At 39.3% G+C, this 17259-nt stretch overlaps 1 protein-coding gene across 1 annotated transcript in view; it reads left to right on the top strand.

The window, feature by feature from the left end:
* The first annotated feature begins 14203 nt into the window (after nucleotides 1–14203).
* Nucleotides 14204–17259, top strand: part of TAFA2 (TAFA chemokine like family member 2) — a 175257-nt gene continuing 172201 nt past the window's right edge. The window contains exon 1 of the mRNA XM_056482399.1: nucleotides 14204–14303. The gene's annotated coding sequence lies outside the window, so the exon portion shown is untranslated. The remainder of the gene's footprint in view (nucleotides 14304–17259) is intronic.

The following is a 17259-nucleotide window of genomic DNA, read 5'->3' on the forward strand; positions in this document are numbered from 1 at the left end:
TTTTCTTTCAAGACCACTGCCATGCTTTAAGAATGGTACTTCTAAATTTAGTGCTCTCACTGAGACTCCAAACCACCTGCTGCTCACTCGCTCTCCCTTCCACTCCCCCATCTCTCCTGCAGCATGGCTGGAGAGAAGAATTGGAAGCCCAAAAGGTGAAGATCATGCTTGATATAAGAACAATTTATTGGAAACAGCAACGAGCTAAGAAAATGGACAGTAACAGCAACAATGTTGACAACAAAAGCGTTCAAAAGAGAAAGAGTGATTCACATGCAAAACTGCTCACCAGAGCTGGACCTGACCACAGCCACACCACCCTAACCATTCCCTCCATCCCAGAACCAGCACTGCTCCCTCTGCCTCCCTTAGCTGGCCAGAAGGTATTCCTCCACATTTGGGAATTTGTGGAGGGGGAAAAGGGGGCTTCAGATTCCTCTCCCCAGTGGTCTGTGGTGAGCTTACAGCCACTGGTGACTGAGTGAATTTCCTTTTCTGTTTAAAGCTGCAACAGGCATAGAGTTTGACATATTAGAATGGATATGATGAGTGTATTTTCTATGTAGTGTTCACACATACAGTTAGGAAAAGAGATAATTTCACTTTTGTTTGAGGAATCTGATGGAAACCCTTGTAAAGCTAATTTTATTAGCTGAGTATGTTTTTGTGAATTCAAATTGGAGCAAAAAGTCAATTACTAGTGCCACCAGTGCTGGTTTTGTTCCCCATCTTTTTTGTTTTTTTACTGCGTGGAAGTTGGTAATTTTTAAATAGTGATGGAATTGTAAGCCTCTTTTAAATAGTTCAGTAAAAAAACCCAAGAAAGCAGAAATAACTGTAGACTAAAGTTAAACAAGACAAAGCAGGGCTTCTGAAAGGTAAACATGAAGGGAAGATACAGGAACAGAAATTCAGTATGTAACAAAATTGGGGGAACCGAGAAAGCAGGAGTTGAATGTTGGACAGAATCAGATAAGAATATATATTTTTTTTAAAGAGAGAAAGACAATGCAGGATAAATTTGACAGGCTGAGAGATGGAGAAATATCATATAATTAAGATACTTATTTCTGTCCCAGACATAAAACTGTGACTGCACTGTAGGTTTGAATCCTATTCCTATTCCTGTGCATCACCTACATCATTCACTGAGGCTGAACATAGCCATGTTAAACTCTTATTTCAGCTAGATAGAATTGAAATAACTAGCTATTATTGCAATAACACACTTTTGTTAGTATAAGAAAAAACAAGTTTAAAAGTGTGTTGGCTGTCTATTCAGTTTATTTAATCAGTCTGTCACCTTTTTTTCATTTTTAGCAATTAGTATTACCAAAATTATCTTTCATATGAGAGAAAAAGACTCCTGAAAAAAGAATGGATAATTTTTAAATGTGTATAGAGCTACATGCATAGTTTTTCTTTTACCTTCTTGCCTTCATGTACTAAGTTTAGCACGAGGCATCCTGGATAGATTAAGTCAGACAGATTATAGTAAATACATAGGAATGATGATAGAAAAGGTTCAGTGAGATTAACAAAGGGTGTTCCAAGAATATTCCTAATTTAATGACAATGGAAGAAAAGCCAGTGTCTTCCATTTTCTCCAGTTTTGAATTTTTTAAATATTAGAAAGCATTTCTTTTTAATTTTCTGAGGAATGGCTTCTAATAACACTACGAAGAGAATTAAAATAAAAATATTCTAAATATTATATGTAGAAATATTAAAATTATGTTTTACATTAACATATGTAGTTAATAAATTGTATTCCTATTGATTAATCATGTGTTTAACATACACTTAAATATATGTTAAATTCTAATGGCCTAGAATTGAAATAAGAATGTCTGAAAAATAAGCTTTTAATAATCTGATCAGATATTAATGTTAGCATTAATTACCCATTTTCCACAAGATAAAATTACTTTCCATTTCCTTAATTCAATGCTTCTTTCTACACAAAACCCTGTCTTATTTTAGATTGCTATGAATTAGTTAGCATTTGTATGTGTCTTCAAAAATGTTTTTCCTTTAGGAATTTTAAGCACAGAAATGAATTTCAAAGGTATGATGGTTTTAGCCATGGTTGTCTATATGTTGAAACTATTATCAATTCCTGTATTTGATTTGCACATCAGAATGAATCCAAATTTTCTCCTATGTGGTTGCTAAATGAACTGTTTGGTTTTGAAGGCAAGAGATAAAATTAAGTGCATTAATTGTGCCCAAAGCTTGTCAACAATATAATTCAAGAGCCATGGTTTTAAAAAAATGACTCATAATGTAGGCTTTAACCACTAGGTGTTGGAGATACATGAAATCTAAATACAATGTAGAAGTTAGGTTTTGTAAGATTTGCACAATGTATGCTAAAAATAGACTGCTATTCAGGAAAAATAATTGGTGCTTAAGTGGAAGGAGATAATGAGGTTTATAGCAGGACCTAATACAGCCAACAGAGAAGTTGCAGAACTAAATGTTGTTGGCACAAGTAAAATTGCTTCGGTATATTTTTACTGTTTGGCTATCTAAAGTATGAATTCAATTCATTAACTAAGTATCACTGAAATCCAGGAAAAAATGCAGCAATATATCAAATGCATGAGAACAACTTCACATTTTATATGCACAAACATGTATGTGTATGAATGACAACCATTAAGGAAATGGCTCATTGAAGGCATATATTTTTTATACGTGGCACACAAAATTACATAAAGATATATTTTAATATTGTACATTTTAGATATGTGGCTTCTGCTTTCCTTTTCTAAACCTCTTTTATAATAAAGCATTACTGTTACTATGGAATTTGGTTAGACTTATTGTAACCTGAAATTATATGAACACAATTTTGTAATGCAAAGAACTTTCAAAGTAGTGTCAGTGCATTTGTAAAAGGAAAAAATAAAACATTTTGACTGAGAAATAAATATTTTTGAACAAAATATCTCAGACACAGAGAAATTTTAGAAGTTGAAAAATTCTCGAGTTGCTGCTCTGGCATTCCAGAAGAAACTGCAGGAGCTTTTGCTGATTGGAGAATTTTTCAGAGAATAAGTGAAAAAGTACATTTGTTTTTATGAATGTCAGTGTTGTCCCTTGCCCTGTGCATGCAGGAGTATAGTTAGGGGAAACAATGGCAAATTGTGGTACCTACATACCGTCCAGTCATCCTGGAACCCAGTGCACAAAAGCTGCTTTCAACTTCTGCAATGGGATCAAACTGCCTCTTGAAATAGTACATGGGAATGTGATTTCCACTGAAGTACTTCAGGGGATGGTCAGTCCGAATAGGTCATACTCATGCCTTGTTCAGACAGTGACAAAATTTACTGTTGACATTTGGAATGACCTCTAATGTAATAAAAAAATTCACTGATTGACAGTCAACACTGTGAAATTTATTTCCTTTTGAATCTGCAAAGATCTCCAAACAAATACATAAAACATCTTGTATTTTTTTTAATTTTCTCTTTTTTTCTGAGGTGATGGTGAAGCAGAAGTGGTTTCAAAGACCTCTAGGCCAGAGCTGCCACATCCCCCAGGCCCTGGTGTTGCCCCTATCTACCTCACACATCCCTGTCTTTCTCATTCCCTGTCTCTGCATCTAAATACAAGTGTGCTGGAGCAGGACAGCTGCTGGAGAGACCTGCCCTTTGCACCAGCAGCAGGACCTGGTTTTTGACGTCAGAGTCACAGCACACTGTTATCACTGTCCTGCAGCTTTTGTGCTCATACTTACATTTTTTATTTTACAGCTAATATTTGCCTATGAAGGGACACAGTTTTCTACATTTTTTAGAACTTCCCTTGTTGGTGTTGCAGTGCAGGAGGGTGCTTTGGCTGAAGGGGTTGGCACAGGAAGGTGTGCTGTTCTCACAGGACCCACCAGGGTGATATGAGACCATTACAGCGAAGTTTCACTGGATACATTTTTATCTCTTGAGATGTCATTTTCAGCGCATTAACCTTGTAGGCCTCACAGAAATTCTCCTCACCCTTTCTATTTGGGGTGATCTGGGTGAATACATGGGAAAATATCTGGTGTGTGAAAAGGTGGTTGAGGCTAGAAGCAATTAAACTGAGGATGAGGCTGTGGTTTCTTTAAACTAAATGTGTTCAGCCTTTTGTCATCCACACTTCTGCATCCTGATCCTTTTGGTAGGATTCTGTATGACATTATTTTTTTCTGAGAGAATGGTAAATTTCCATCTCCCCAGCTATTTCCTCCTGTTATTGATTCAAGCAGGAATACTGGAATATGATCCTCTGTGATCTGCTCAGGATACACACAAACTTCAATTAGATTTAGCTGGATCCAACAGCCTACAGAATTACAGTCATTTGCTTGGCATAACTCAGTGTTGTTTATATTCAAGAAAATACCTGAAGAACTGGATTTTCATACACTAGAAAACCACTTATAACTTGTGTGCTTTCAGTTTAGACTGGATGAGATAGTTTAACTTTTTATACTCCTAGGAACAAAACCATTTTTCTTGACCGATTCTTCTTCCCTCCTGATCTGTGACAGCCCAAGAGTCTTTAGTTTCAGTTTGTGCTGGAAAGCCTCTTTCCATCATTTCTTGTCCACTGGTTTGTCTCTTTTAGGGCCTCTTTGAGGGCAAGTGGGAAAACTGCTTTTACACTCCAGAAACAATTCAATTTGGTCTGACTTTTCTTTAGAATAAGCTGGATATGCATTTGGAGACTAATATAAGTACTTTAAAAATATTGTCTCATGATAAAACTATGACATTAAAATTTCATATGTTCTGTCAGCGGTTCTGTTGATTCAGATGTCTCCATAAATTGACTCATTGTCCTAAAAAGGTGTAATGAGAGTTTGTGTTGCCCTTGATAATACAGGAGAGGAGTAAAAATGAAGAACAAGCTTGCCATCACAGATAGAACTTGCTCTGGGACAGAGATGTCAGGGTGGAGGTGAGCTGGGTAAGCATAAGCTGTGACAGTGTGCAGAGGGATGAAGAGAAGGCTTTTATTGGCTTGTGTTGATATGACATTGTTTTTAAAAAGTCACCAAAACCCATAATCCATAACCAACACACCCAAAACCAACTCCAGAAAATTAATAAGGTGTACGGACTTTGGTTTTGAGCAACTGTCATCATCATTCTCAAACTTGTTTCCACTAAGAGTAAATTGGCTTGCACTTACCTATATGTGCAATTTCCAGGTGTACCATTAAGAAAATTCGCTTACTATGCTACCACAACTACACTAGTAATCATACAGTTGTGTTACCAGACTCTGAAATGGCTCTTAATCAGTCTGCTGAGGATGATATTTTAAATGTGAAAGTGATAAAATTTAACATTTCAGTCTTGTCAAAGTTTAGTTTCTTATTTAGCTACATCCTAAATTTTCACAGAACTGACCCATCTCTGTAAAAATAGCTCAAAAGGGATCATTATTATAGATGAACATTGATGAGTCCACATGATTATTATTCATGCTTCATAAAAATTCTATTTAATTTTTAAAATCTGTTGTTATATGTTTATGGTGCAATATAATCTTAGGTCAGGAAGGATAAGTAACCATTATAATGCAACAAGAAACAACTTCACAATATAAAGGTATTAATTTAAGGGACTTAATTTAAACAATATCTAATAAAATCAAACTAATTTTATGTAGCTATTAAAAGCTAGACTAATCAAAGCTTAAAAATATGATAGATTAATAAAACAAAGCTCATTAATTTAGTAAAAACATATATAATCAAAAGAGCTGGAATAAGCACAAGCTTCCATTAAGGGAAAAGTGCCAGGCATTTGATCTTATTCTCCCTGAGATCATTGTAGAAATTCAGAGTAACTTCAGCTGGAAGTCACAGGACACCAGCAGAAGGCAAATCTGTTTTCTCTTACTGTTATCAATGATACCTGCTTGGATGTGCTGGAGGCATGTGGAAATGATTTACAGGATAGCATTTCATGCTACCTACTCTCTGTTCTGGAAAGAAGGGAAAAACAAGGGAGAAGAGGTAACATGTGGTCACAGGAACAGGGTTTTAAAGCAAAGATTGATGGTAAATCAGACACATTTATGTATATTCTATAAATTCATAATCTTCTAAGAAAATGAGGAATCATCAGAATACTTAATGGAACATTTAAATTGCCAGTGAAATTTCAGGTGTTTAAGTAATTCTAGCAGACTTATACTGTGAAATAAATGACCTCATTAATCTGAGTCTGTAATAGATTAAGCTGTCCTTGCATTTTCTTTTGCTAGGTTTCCTATAGATGAAAGCCTTGTGCATTTTGGAGCCCCATGTGATTTCAACAAAATTTCAGAGAGAGGTAGTAGTCTTAAATTTATGCAGTTCCATTAAGGATGGATGCCTGAGAAGAAAAGAAAAAAGCCACAGAAAGATGTTTCAGCATCTCTCTGAAAATCTGTCCCTTGGGATCACCATTACACAAAAAAAGCAAAGATTTGAAGTTTCACAGCATAGGAAAAGCTTCAATAAACCATGAGATAAAATCCATAAAAAATGAGACTTCATTAGTTCCAGAGCTCACAGAACTTGTTATCATTCAGCTTGTTTAACAACTTCAAATTTTAGACAACTTTTTTTCTTGCATATGTGATGTGAAGCTTAACAGGGTATTGGATCTTCTGTATCTGTGTAAGGCTCCAATGAAAACAAAAACCCCCAGTGTTTCCTTAATGATTTTCTTTCTGTGTGATTATGCATATATGTGCCAGGAGAGAAGGAGTGGAGAAGGCAGGCAGGGGAAGCATCAAAGGACCGAAATGTCATTTTCAGGATTTGGTGAGGCGGTGTGTTATCTGCGTTCTGCCTTCTGACATCTGCTGGCAAAACCTCTCCATTGCAATGCTTGCTCTGAATTTTTCGGAAATCCCTCCCCCAGAACTCGATGGGATTCTCTGACATTTGTGGGTGTCTGATGGCACTGAAAACCAGGGCACTTGTGGATAAGGAGGTAATTCTGGTGGCTGTCAGGAGCAACAGATATGCCATGAAGCTTAAAGTGGGAGGAAAGCGAAGAAGATTGATATCGTGGGTTTATCACGTTAGCAGCAGCATCTCTGTACCTCGGGCTATGCCTTCTGTGTAGAGCAGAGACATCTGAGATACCTCTGAACTGCTTGGAAAAGCAAATGTTTCCACACCAAGCTCTAAGCACTGAACTTGCTTCCAGTTGCCAAATGCCAGCACACCTGCCTGACACTGCAGCTACTATGGATATGTGTCCCCAATCACAAGGAAAAATGCTAAGTTTGCTCATTGTGAATACTGAATTTCAGGACCACAGTGCATGCAGAAACGACTGGTCTGAAAATATATTTTTAGAAGAAAATTATACATGATCAATCATTGGTCAGGATGAAAATGTCAAAGTTATGCTCATGACCATACAAGATATTTGCCCAAGGATCTAGAACTCTCTCCCTGCTTATCATCCTTACATTATATTGGGGCTGTGTTTTGGAAAATGAGAATTACACACATCCAAGATCAATCCAAGAGGCTTATGTTATGTTTACCATGCCCTGTGGGTGAGAAAGAAATGGAAATTTGAACTGACTTGCTATGTGAGACAATCTGGCAGGTGGTGAAGTTCGACAACTTGGCCAGAAGTGAGGCACTCAGTCCCTCAGGGTAAATGTTTTGGCAGGACGATGAATGCCAGGCAGGGCAGGCATGTGCAGGAGTCAAGGGGTGTCATTTATGGCCATCCACAAGTGACTGTTTAGCATGGGTAACAAGAAACTAATTTCACTTTGGTCAGGTGAGGGTGGACTTAGTTCTAACACTGGAGAGAGGAAGACATGAAGACTTCTGAGCACCACCACAGGATCACAGTGCTCTGCCCTCATGCAGTGCAAGCTCTGAAAAGCTGTCTACTGCTACCTTCAAAGGAATCTGTCAATGAGACCCATAAAAGCAGAAAAATTCAAAGGCACACATCCTTTAGCTTTTCCTGCCATGTGTGTGATGAAGGAGGAAAGGCTTGAGATGGAAGGCAAAGCGCAGTCAGTCAGACTTTCTAGCCCTGCACATCCTAAGATCTAAAGGGCTGTAATTCTCTCTAGGTATATATAATTTTCTGCCATATTTACACAAGAGAAATTACTTATATTCAGACTATTAACTATGTAATCCATTAGCTCCACGTTTGTAATCTCATTGAAAGGTATAGCAACTCTAAATAGATAATGTAATCTTTTATATATATGGACTGGGTTTTTCTGGACTGTCTATTAATCAGAGGCATTTTTTTCTGAATTGATAGCTGATTTTCTTCAGCTGAGCTGAAATGCTCTTTAGTTCTCTTCTCTAAAAAAAAAAAAAAGAGAAGTGTTTCCTTTTGGTCATGCTTTTGCAAATATCTTGAAATCTGCAATTCACAACATTTAAAAATTATCACATTCTATTCATGTTTTTGTCCCATCCTGTTCTCCACTGTTCACTTCCCCTCTTCAGATTAAGGCTGTTTTGGAATAAATGTGGTAATATTCTAAATAATACAACTTATTTTGCTCTTGACTCTTGAAAAACTCTACTTTGCCTGCACTTGGTATGAAGAATGATGATATAAAAATACATCTTTTTGCCTTACTATTGAAATATTATATAATGCAAAGACTTCAACAACCTTTAGGCCATTTTGTAATGTTTTTTAATGCACATACACAAGCCTGATTGCAATTTTTTTCCTTCCTCTATTAAAACATACATGGTTAAAACTTAAAGAAGAAAGGTTTAAATTCAGAAAGAAATACTGGGGAACAGAACAACTTAGTCCTATTTAATTATTGAATGCACTTTACCTTTCACTAAACTTACTCTCTGAAATTTGGATTATACTGTTTAAAAAGTGATTTGTAACTATTAAATAGAGGAAAAATAACCCAGGTGACCCTTTGTTTTTCAGCAAACAACATATCTGACAATGCCTTAGTTTATCTCCAGCCTGGAAGGAACTGAGTTACTGGGCTAGTAAGTTTTGACATCTTTTTTACCAGAAATTGTGATGTTTGTTTTTGAAACAACACTGCACAGATTAGAAAATGCTGCATCATGAGATAATAAATGGCACCATGAATGTCTACAGTGAAGTCTAATCCTTTACGTAGATGAGATCACAAATCTGCCAAAAAATATTGCCCTTGGTAAAGAGGTTTCAGACAAAAATAAGTATGATTTGTTTTGTTTACTACTATTGGTCTGCCTAACCTCCTGTTTTCACAAGATCTCATTTAATATAATTTAATTATGTAAACATAACTCATGAAAATAATTCAACACATATTTTTGAAAATAATTATATTTATTTTAAAATTGAATTTAAAATTTCATTAGGTAAGAAGGTCTGCTTTTTTTCCTATTTCGCCTATAATGTAATCTTTAATGTAAAATTGTAACAAAATGTACTTCTAACCAAGGATAAAACATTGATTCATTTTGGATTTCTTTGTAGCATAACTGCAAGAGTTGGTGCTTTTTTGATATACAGGAAAATAGGAACGATCATATAGGTCCCATATATTTGGAAAATTGTAAATATGTCCAATTTCAATAAGTCAACCAAACTTCCAGAAATCCCTGTCAACCCATTTTCTTTCTGATTTTCATCCTTCTCTCCTCTTGAATGGATGCAAAAAAAATCTCGTTTCCCAAATTACCTTGAATATATATATCTGTGGGTTGTTGTTTTTTCCCCCTTTTTCTTTGTTTTTGTTGTTATTGTTTTTGTTATTGTTTTAATCTTGGAAGATGTCATTACCCTGTAAGCAATATTTATGTTAACATACAAAATTTACATCTTAGGAGAATGGTTTTAAATGGTAAAAAACCCCCAAACCATAGTGTTTATTTGCGTAACTTACATGTTGTAGAAAAGAAAGACTGGTTACTTCTGTTATTGTTTTGCAGTCAGTTTTTCCATTTTATGTGAAAGCTTTGAAAGATCAATGATGATTCCAGCATGCAAGTTAAAAACCTTTTTTCCTTCAAAATGCAATAACCAGCATGATGTTAGTAAATGCCTGTGGGAGACTTATTAAGGAACCCTGGAATAACTTTGCTCCATAGCCTTTTTATTTCCATCAGCTTTTCAGGAGTCAGTTACTTTTATTTTGTTATGTGAACATCTGAAATGTAGCAGAGCTTTTAAATTTGGTGGACCAGATTCTCACCTTTGATAAAAACATGATTGTGTGTCTGTATCTGTACACACATTGTGGGCAATGTTGGCCTGCCTCAGCTCACACAGTGTCAGGATGATAACCACAAATAGTTTATAGCAGCTGACATTTGAGATCCTTGCTCCTTCTTCCCCAGTTTTATGGGATGGCGATAAAGGAACACTGTAGGATGCTGATGTACATCAGGCTCTATGTCACTATATATATGTCCTTACATTGAGGTATTCCTGGTGAGCACTGTGGTCTGAGCTGCTGCTTATTTTAGCATGTGAAGCTCAGTATTAATATAGTTTGAAAACCAAACCAAAATCCTAATCTTTAGGTACAAAATGGGAAACCAAGAACCGAACTGCTAAAACAAAAAGTAGTGCCAAAACTGGCACTTTTAGCTAGTTTAGATTAGTAGCATGGTGAGTGGTGGGAGAGGAGGAGTCTCTTCAGATAGATAAAGGAGCTAAACTGTTGGTAGGTATTAATGAACAGTACTGACATTGGTATCAATTCTTAGAGACTAAATTTACATGTGGCTATCAAATTATAAATTTTCCTTTTTTTCTCTATTTAGCATCTCAGAACATGCATGCTTCTGAATAAAATTAATGTTTAAAATATATACACACCAGATCCAGATATAACTAGTCAGAAACAAGTTTTTACTTTCCTGATTTTTATGCTGTGCTATTCACCTTGAAATGGAATTGCTGTTGTTCCAAATACTACACCTGTTGCAAATGCCAATGCTCATTTTCATATTTTATGCTTGTCTTTTAGCATGTGGAAGAAACCTAAAAACTGATGAAAAGTTAAGAAATAGTGACACTAACTCAAAAATGAAACCAGTTGAAGGAATAAAGAGAGGACATTCATGTAATAATTGTGGTTCATAACTGCATTGTGTTCTAAGGCCACAGTATTCATCTGGGGATTTTCCACCCAGAAAGATATAAATACAGGCTTCATGAGACAAAGATTGCCAATCTGGTGTTTCCAGAAAATGGTAAATTTATTATATTGCACATGTGCAGCTTGTACAAAGGCACCTTTGGAGATGAGTCAGACTTACCAAGTAAGCATCTGTAAAACCAGCTGCACTCTATAGTTGCAACAGATCGTTTCAGCTCTTCCCAGGAGTGTTGACCATACTGTGAAAGCAAGCAGAGAAGCTTTCTGAAAGCATGTCTTTCAGGACATGCTTTTGTATGCATGGTGTCACACAAGCTGTGTGTGAGCACTGCAGATTTGTTCAGATTTTCAGATGTTGTACAAAGAGATTTGGAACTGCTCATGCACAGCAGCATCATGACATAAAAACTACATTTTTCAGTATTTTCACTGACAAAATTCTTGGTTTTAAAGCAGGTCAGCTTGCTTACTGCTTTGTCTGCTTCTTTTTCTTTGGTTATTTGCATAGGACTTGTTTGTTTCAACATGATAATAAGAGTTCTGTTCTTCACCTGTGTTTACCAGATTTCTGCCACAGCAGGACACCAACAGGAAACTACCTGTTTCTTCTGCTCTTAAAACATTTAGCCAACTTGAGTGTAATGGTACATGCAGGTAAAATAGACATATGTGCTCCCATAGTAACAAGTTGTTTGCCACATCTAAAGTGCAACAGCCTCTAGTTGCATTTTAGCTGCTCTAGTTGTATTTTTGGTGTGCTTTCACTACTTTTAATAGAGTAGCAATACTTGTGGTCCTACACTGAGGCAGGGAGCTGGAAAGATTACCCTTTCCACTATGTATTCAGGACCCCATATTATTTGGAATTGGTGGGGCAGGAGCATCCAACCCCTTTGGACTTTAGTCTGAATCTATCTCTTTTCTTGAAATTGTGGTGCTGATAGCAACACAATCTTGGTTTTTTACAGTTCCCTCTAAATTATTTTTTAGCTGTCTGCAAATCTGGTTACATGGTTACTGAATAGGGAAATTCTGAAGTTATTATATCAGCTTCCAATGAATGAGACAAGACCATATTTGTCTTTACAACCAGCTGCATTTTAATTTGGCTGCAGTCAGCATCCGACATGTACTGCAGTGCTTTCTGCAACAGTGCTTGTGACAGTCACAAACCAGACTACTTTTAATTTGCCCTTTCAATGCTAGCCTCTTTGTATTTTATCCTACAGCTGCATCACTGCATGCAGAGTAGTCAACATTAAGCCTTTATTTCACCTTTTGGTGTTTTTTTGACTGCATGGAACTCTAGGTCTGCTTTGACAAAAAAAAAAAAAAAAAAAAAAAATTCAAACATTCTACGGATGCTTGCTTGCATGGAAGAACTCTAGCATGAACAATAACAAGAAGTGAACTGTTTCACTTCCCTCTTCTGTTTCTGACATAGTGAGTTATGAACATCATGTAAGATGGAGTAACAGTTGAGGACTGAGCAAAAGGTTCTTTTGTCAAAACTGGCCATTATACTAGTCTGTAGAATTACATAAAACTCCAACAGATGATGAGGTATATCAGTACTTTCCAATGCTGCATACATTCATCCCCATTTAATCCAGGAGTGGACCAGAATTACAGGACCAAACTGAGAACTTAGCTCTGATATCACTGTAACAAACAAGGTTTCTGTCTACCCTCCACTTCTCTGCACCACTTTTGAACGGCACAGAACACAGCAAAATAAATTACAAAACTCTGCTTTTAATTATCCTCACTCAGCAACATTTCCTCTTATTAATCAGTAGTGGTGGCTGACGACCACAACCCGCTAGCCGTCTGTAAAGTTGCCTTACTACAAACAGGAGTCCTTCAGCACCTGACCCGTGCTACCTGTCCTCTCTGCCTTCTCTGCACCGCGCAGGGAAGAGGGGCCGGATCGTATCCTGGGCTCTCCCGCCGATGGAGCTGCCGTGCGTGACTCCCTTCTCCCTCTGGAGGGAGACACAGTCCAGCGTTTGGCTGCCGCCGGCGCCGCCGCTCCCTCCTGCCGCTGCCCCGGCAGCCGCGGCCCCGCTCCCCGGGGCACCACCTGCCCTGCCCGGCCCGGCCGCTCCCTCCCGGCCCCGGCCCCGGCCCCAGCCCCCGGCCCAGCGGCACACGGGTCCCGGCGGAGCGGCACAGCGGGATCTCCCCGGCCACATGCGCCTGTGCGTAAACTTCACACCCCCGCCCCGCTGCTCGGAGCGGAGAGAAGGGAAGGGAGAGCTGCGCTGCGGAGCGGGCGGCGGAGGGAGGCGGCCCGAGCCCCAGAGCGCGCTGCTGGCTGAGCCCCGCTCCTCCGTCAGACAGAACGGCGGCCGCAGGGACCTGCTCTCTCAGAAGGGCTGGGGAGGAGAGCCGCGAGTGGCCGGATAAATACGGGGGAGGAGAAGGGCGTCTCTCCCTCTCCCCACCTCCCTGCACCTCCTCCCTCCCCCGCGCCGCGGAGGGCGCGTTGGAGCTGCCTCTGTCTGTCGGGGCGCCCGGGGCGGCTCCGCGCCCTTCCGCGCTGCGCTGCGCGCAGGGAGGCTGCTGCTGCTGAACGTGAAGCTCTCGCTCTCCAATTACTTTCCCCAAGAGACAGAAGAAGGCAGCGGGAGGGGGAAGTCGTGCTGTGTGTGGAAGGCACACCAATCAGAGATGCTCTAACGGAGGGACTGCTGCAGGACGCGCCGGATTCTCCTCCTTCCTCTGCCGGCGGGGCTGAATCGGGACCACTCGCAGCTGGCGTAGGGGCCGGAGCCGTACTAGGCTGCGGGACTTCCCCATCTCCGCTTTTCTAATAGCTCAAGCGTACTTCGTCCTCTTTATTATTATTATTATTTTTTAAGACTCCGAAATCGTGCACAATAAACACTCCAAGTCTTCCCTTCATTCGCAGTCACTTCACCCTTCCTCTAGCATCTCTTAGCCGGATTGCTGGTGTATTCCGAGAGAGGCCGGGGGAGAGAGCCGGGCCCGCGGACGGCGGCCGCCCAGCCCGGCCGAGCGGAGCCGAGCCGAGGGAGCGGAGCGCGGCACGGCGCCGCTCCATGCCCCGAGCGCTGGCGGGGCGCGGGGCGTGTGCCGGCGATGCCCGGGCGGTAAGGCTGCAGCTCCCCCCGGACGGGAGGCGGCCGATCGCTAGGCATTTCTAGCAAGAATCGGGACTGCAGGTAGGTGAGCGGAGCGATCCGGGGTGTGTGTCTGTCCGTGTGTCTGTCCGTGTGTCTGTCCGGCGGGAGATGCCATTCGCGGGCGGCCGCGGCGGGACCAGGTGTGGTGTGCGGAGCGGCTGCCGCGGGCTGCGCCCTCCCGTTGCCCGAAAGTTGGACGAAGCTGGATGTAAAGGAGAGCTGCTTTGCCGTCCTTATGCTGGGCACCTGAAGCAGCCGGCTACAGCCTTTCGCCGGGCGATCCTCAAGGCTTTTGTTTTCCCTTTTAATTTTCTTTGATTTTACTTAAAAGAACAGTTCAGCAAAGCCGAGAGGGTGGCGTGGGGAGCAGGGGAACCCACCTGGTTTTCAACTTTTATGGGAAGGGTGGCCGCTAACTCGCAGGACCTTCGGGCACTTGGGGGTTACTCTGCCCCGACGCTTTATCGGCCGCCTTCAAGAGGACTGCTGAAAGAGCGGGTAGTCGCTTTATGCGTCCTCTAAAAACAAAACAAAACAAAATAAGCCATAAAGGGAAGATTCCTGGCTCGGTTTCTCTCTGTGTAGTGCTCTCCAACTTGTGGATATATGGTACGAAACATACTTTGTCTATCCACGTTGCGTACTTGGCATCTCAGTGAGCTTATTTACCTACTAAATATCTTGCAGGTTCTATATGCCACAGTGAGAGGGCTTTTCCCTTATTTCATCCCATGTCTAGTTTAGCAAGAGAAAGTTTTAAAATAACCTGCTTTTTTCCTGTGGAGCTGTTGGATCGGACACCAGGTTATCAATGCAAACAATAAATAGCAAGAGCTTGCCCTGCCCTGTTAGGAGTTGCCACGCATGGTTCTTCTGTATGTTTCATTCGTACAGGAGTTAAAGTCACTGCTTAAAGCATTTTTAATTACATGTGTAGTTACAGTTCTCTCTTTCCAGCTTTTGCTTGGAGCTTATCAGTATTTTTTTAAATACCTCTGTTCTACTACCCTCCCCCCAGCAGACACTGGCTCAGTTTTTAAAGAACCATGCTTTGACTCCTGCAGAACTGTCAATTTAAATAATAAACATACTCAACTCCTATCTCTGAAAACCCCATAAAGGATTCCGGGTCGTAGGGTCTTTGCACCACAGTGGATACATTTAAATTACTATTGACTAAATGATAATTGTTATCTGGTTTCTCTGTCTTACCAACTAGTTTCAGACTTTAGCACTCAGCCTACTGTAGGTTTAACACTTCAAAGCTACTTTATGGGCTAATTTAAGTCAAATTGAGAAATTAAGATTCTTTCCTGTAGTGTTGGGTACACACTCGAAATGTAGTTCAGTGGTACTAGGAGGATAGCTTAGCTGAAGTTAGGAAGGAGCATACTAAGATATTTTTATCAGAGTAGCAAAGGTTACGAGTTTCATTATACTTTTTCACAGTAATTGTGCTGTCATCTCATACTGATGCCTAAATTGTTTTGTGAGTGTATAATTAACAGTAGTAAAGTAATTGCTATAAATTTCACTACTAATATTTTATTTCACAGAGCTGATGCTGCTGAAGCAGTATGGAAAACCATGTGGGTTTTGTTTCACATAGTCCAAATTTCCAGTAATTATTCTTAGAAATGTAAACTACCTAAGTACCAAAATTTCAGTGGAAAGCTTTGCCCAGTTGATACTGCAAATCAGATTTGCTACTTACTGGTTCTGCATATTTTTTTGTACATAGAAGGTCCTTTAGAAATGTGGCATCAATTTTAAATACACTGAGGGTAGTGGGTAACTGAGATAAAATCTTGATTTTGTCTTGCTGTTTTAATCAGAGAATGATGAGTAAGCTGCCAGTATCTTTAATCATACTGGACACACAGGGTAACTTTTTTACCTGTCTCTTATGATATGAGGGATCTCAGCTTTATGTGTAGATGCCTCTAGTGTACTTGATTATTCTGCTGGGGAACACATGAAGAACTTGTTCTGAATGAAAGCAAATAGATGTGTGTACAGATGGATATTGGAGATTGTTTTACTGGCAGGTTGCAAAGTGATGATTCATTGAGCCCTATCTAGATTTACATAAAGCAAATAATACTTTACACTGAATTGTTGTGGCAGAGAAAAACGTAGCAGCCAAGAAGTTTCATAATTTCATCACAGATGATGACAGACTTGATAAAGGACATCTTTAAAAATACAGACAGTATGTTTTTGGTAAGCAAAATATAACCATGAAGTTTTTCAGATCTGAGCATCTTCACACCCAAATTTATTGCTGTCTGTGTTGCTACTTACCAACCAGTGTAAAGCCTAAATAATGTACTAGGAAGATGTTGCATTTATTATGTTGTATGTTTTGCTTACTATAAATAAATAATGCAACAGTGCTAACTAGTTATCTCACTGAAGGAAAATCACTGACTTGGAAGACAGAAAAACACAGTACCTAATACTCATCTACACAGAAATGTGATCACCATCTTGAAAAATTCATCTGAATGATACAACTATCAGTTAGCAAGCGGTTCTATTCCTCTGTTTTATCTTCTGCAGGATTTTATTAGAAATGCTTCATTAAGTCACATTATTCTGCAGCTGTTTGCTCACTGAAAATTAAAATAAAAATCAGGAAATTTATCCAGCAAAGCAATAATATTTCCTTTGTTAAGTACTGAAAGTTCAAATAAAACAAAATCCTTTAGCATCAGTGTGCCAGAAGCATTGAGTGCATCCTATTTTTGTGATGTATGGATGGCATTTACGGATGCAATTCATCAATGTATTTATTAGTCAAATGTCATCAAACAAAGAAGATAAATGGCAGTAAACAAAGACTGCATGGTAATACAGAGGCTAAAGCAACAGTAGACCCTACAATCTAATTAATTAATGTTCAGTTTCATATTTCCAATCTGTATTTAAACATCTCATTTAAATGTCTTTCATCATTACTCTATTGCGTGTCCAAGTAATTCATGAAGCAATA

Source organism: Oenanthe melanoleuca, chromosome 1A (assembly GCF_029582105.1).
Source record: "Oenanthe melanoleuca isolate GR-GAL-2019-014 chromosome 1A, OMel1.0, whole genome shotgun sequence".
In the NCBI taxonomy this organism is placed as follows: domain Eukaryota; kingdom Metazoa; phylum Chordata; class Aves; order Passeriformes; family Muscicapidae; genus Oenanthe; species Oenanthe melanoleuca.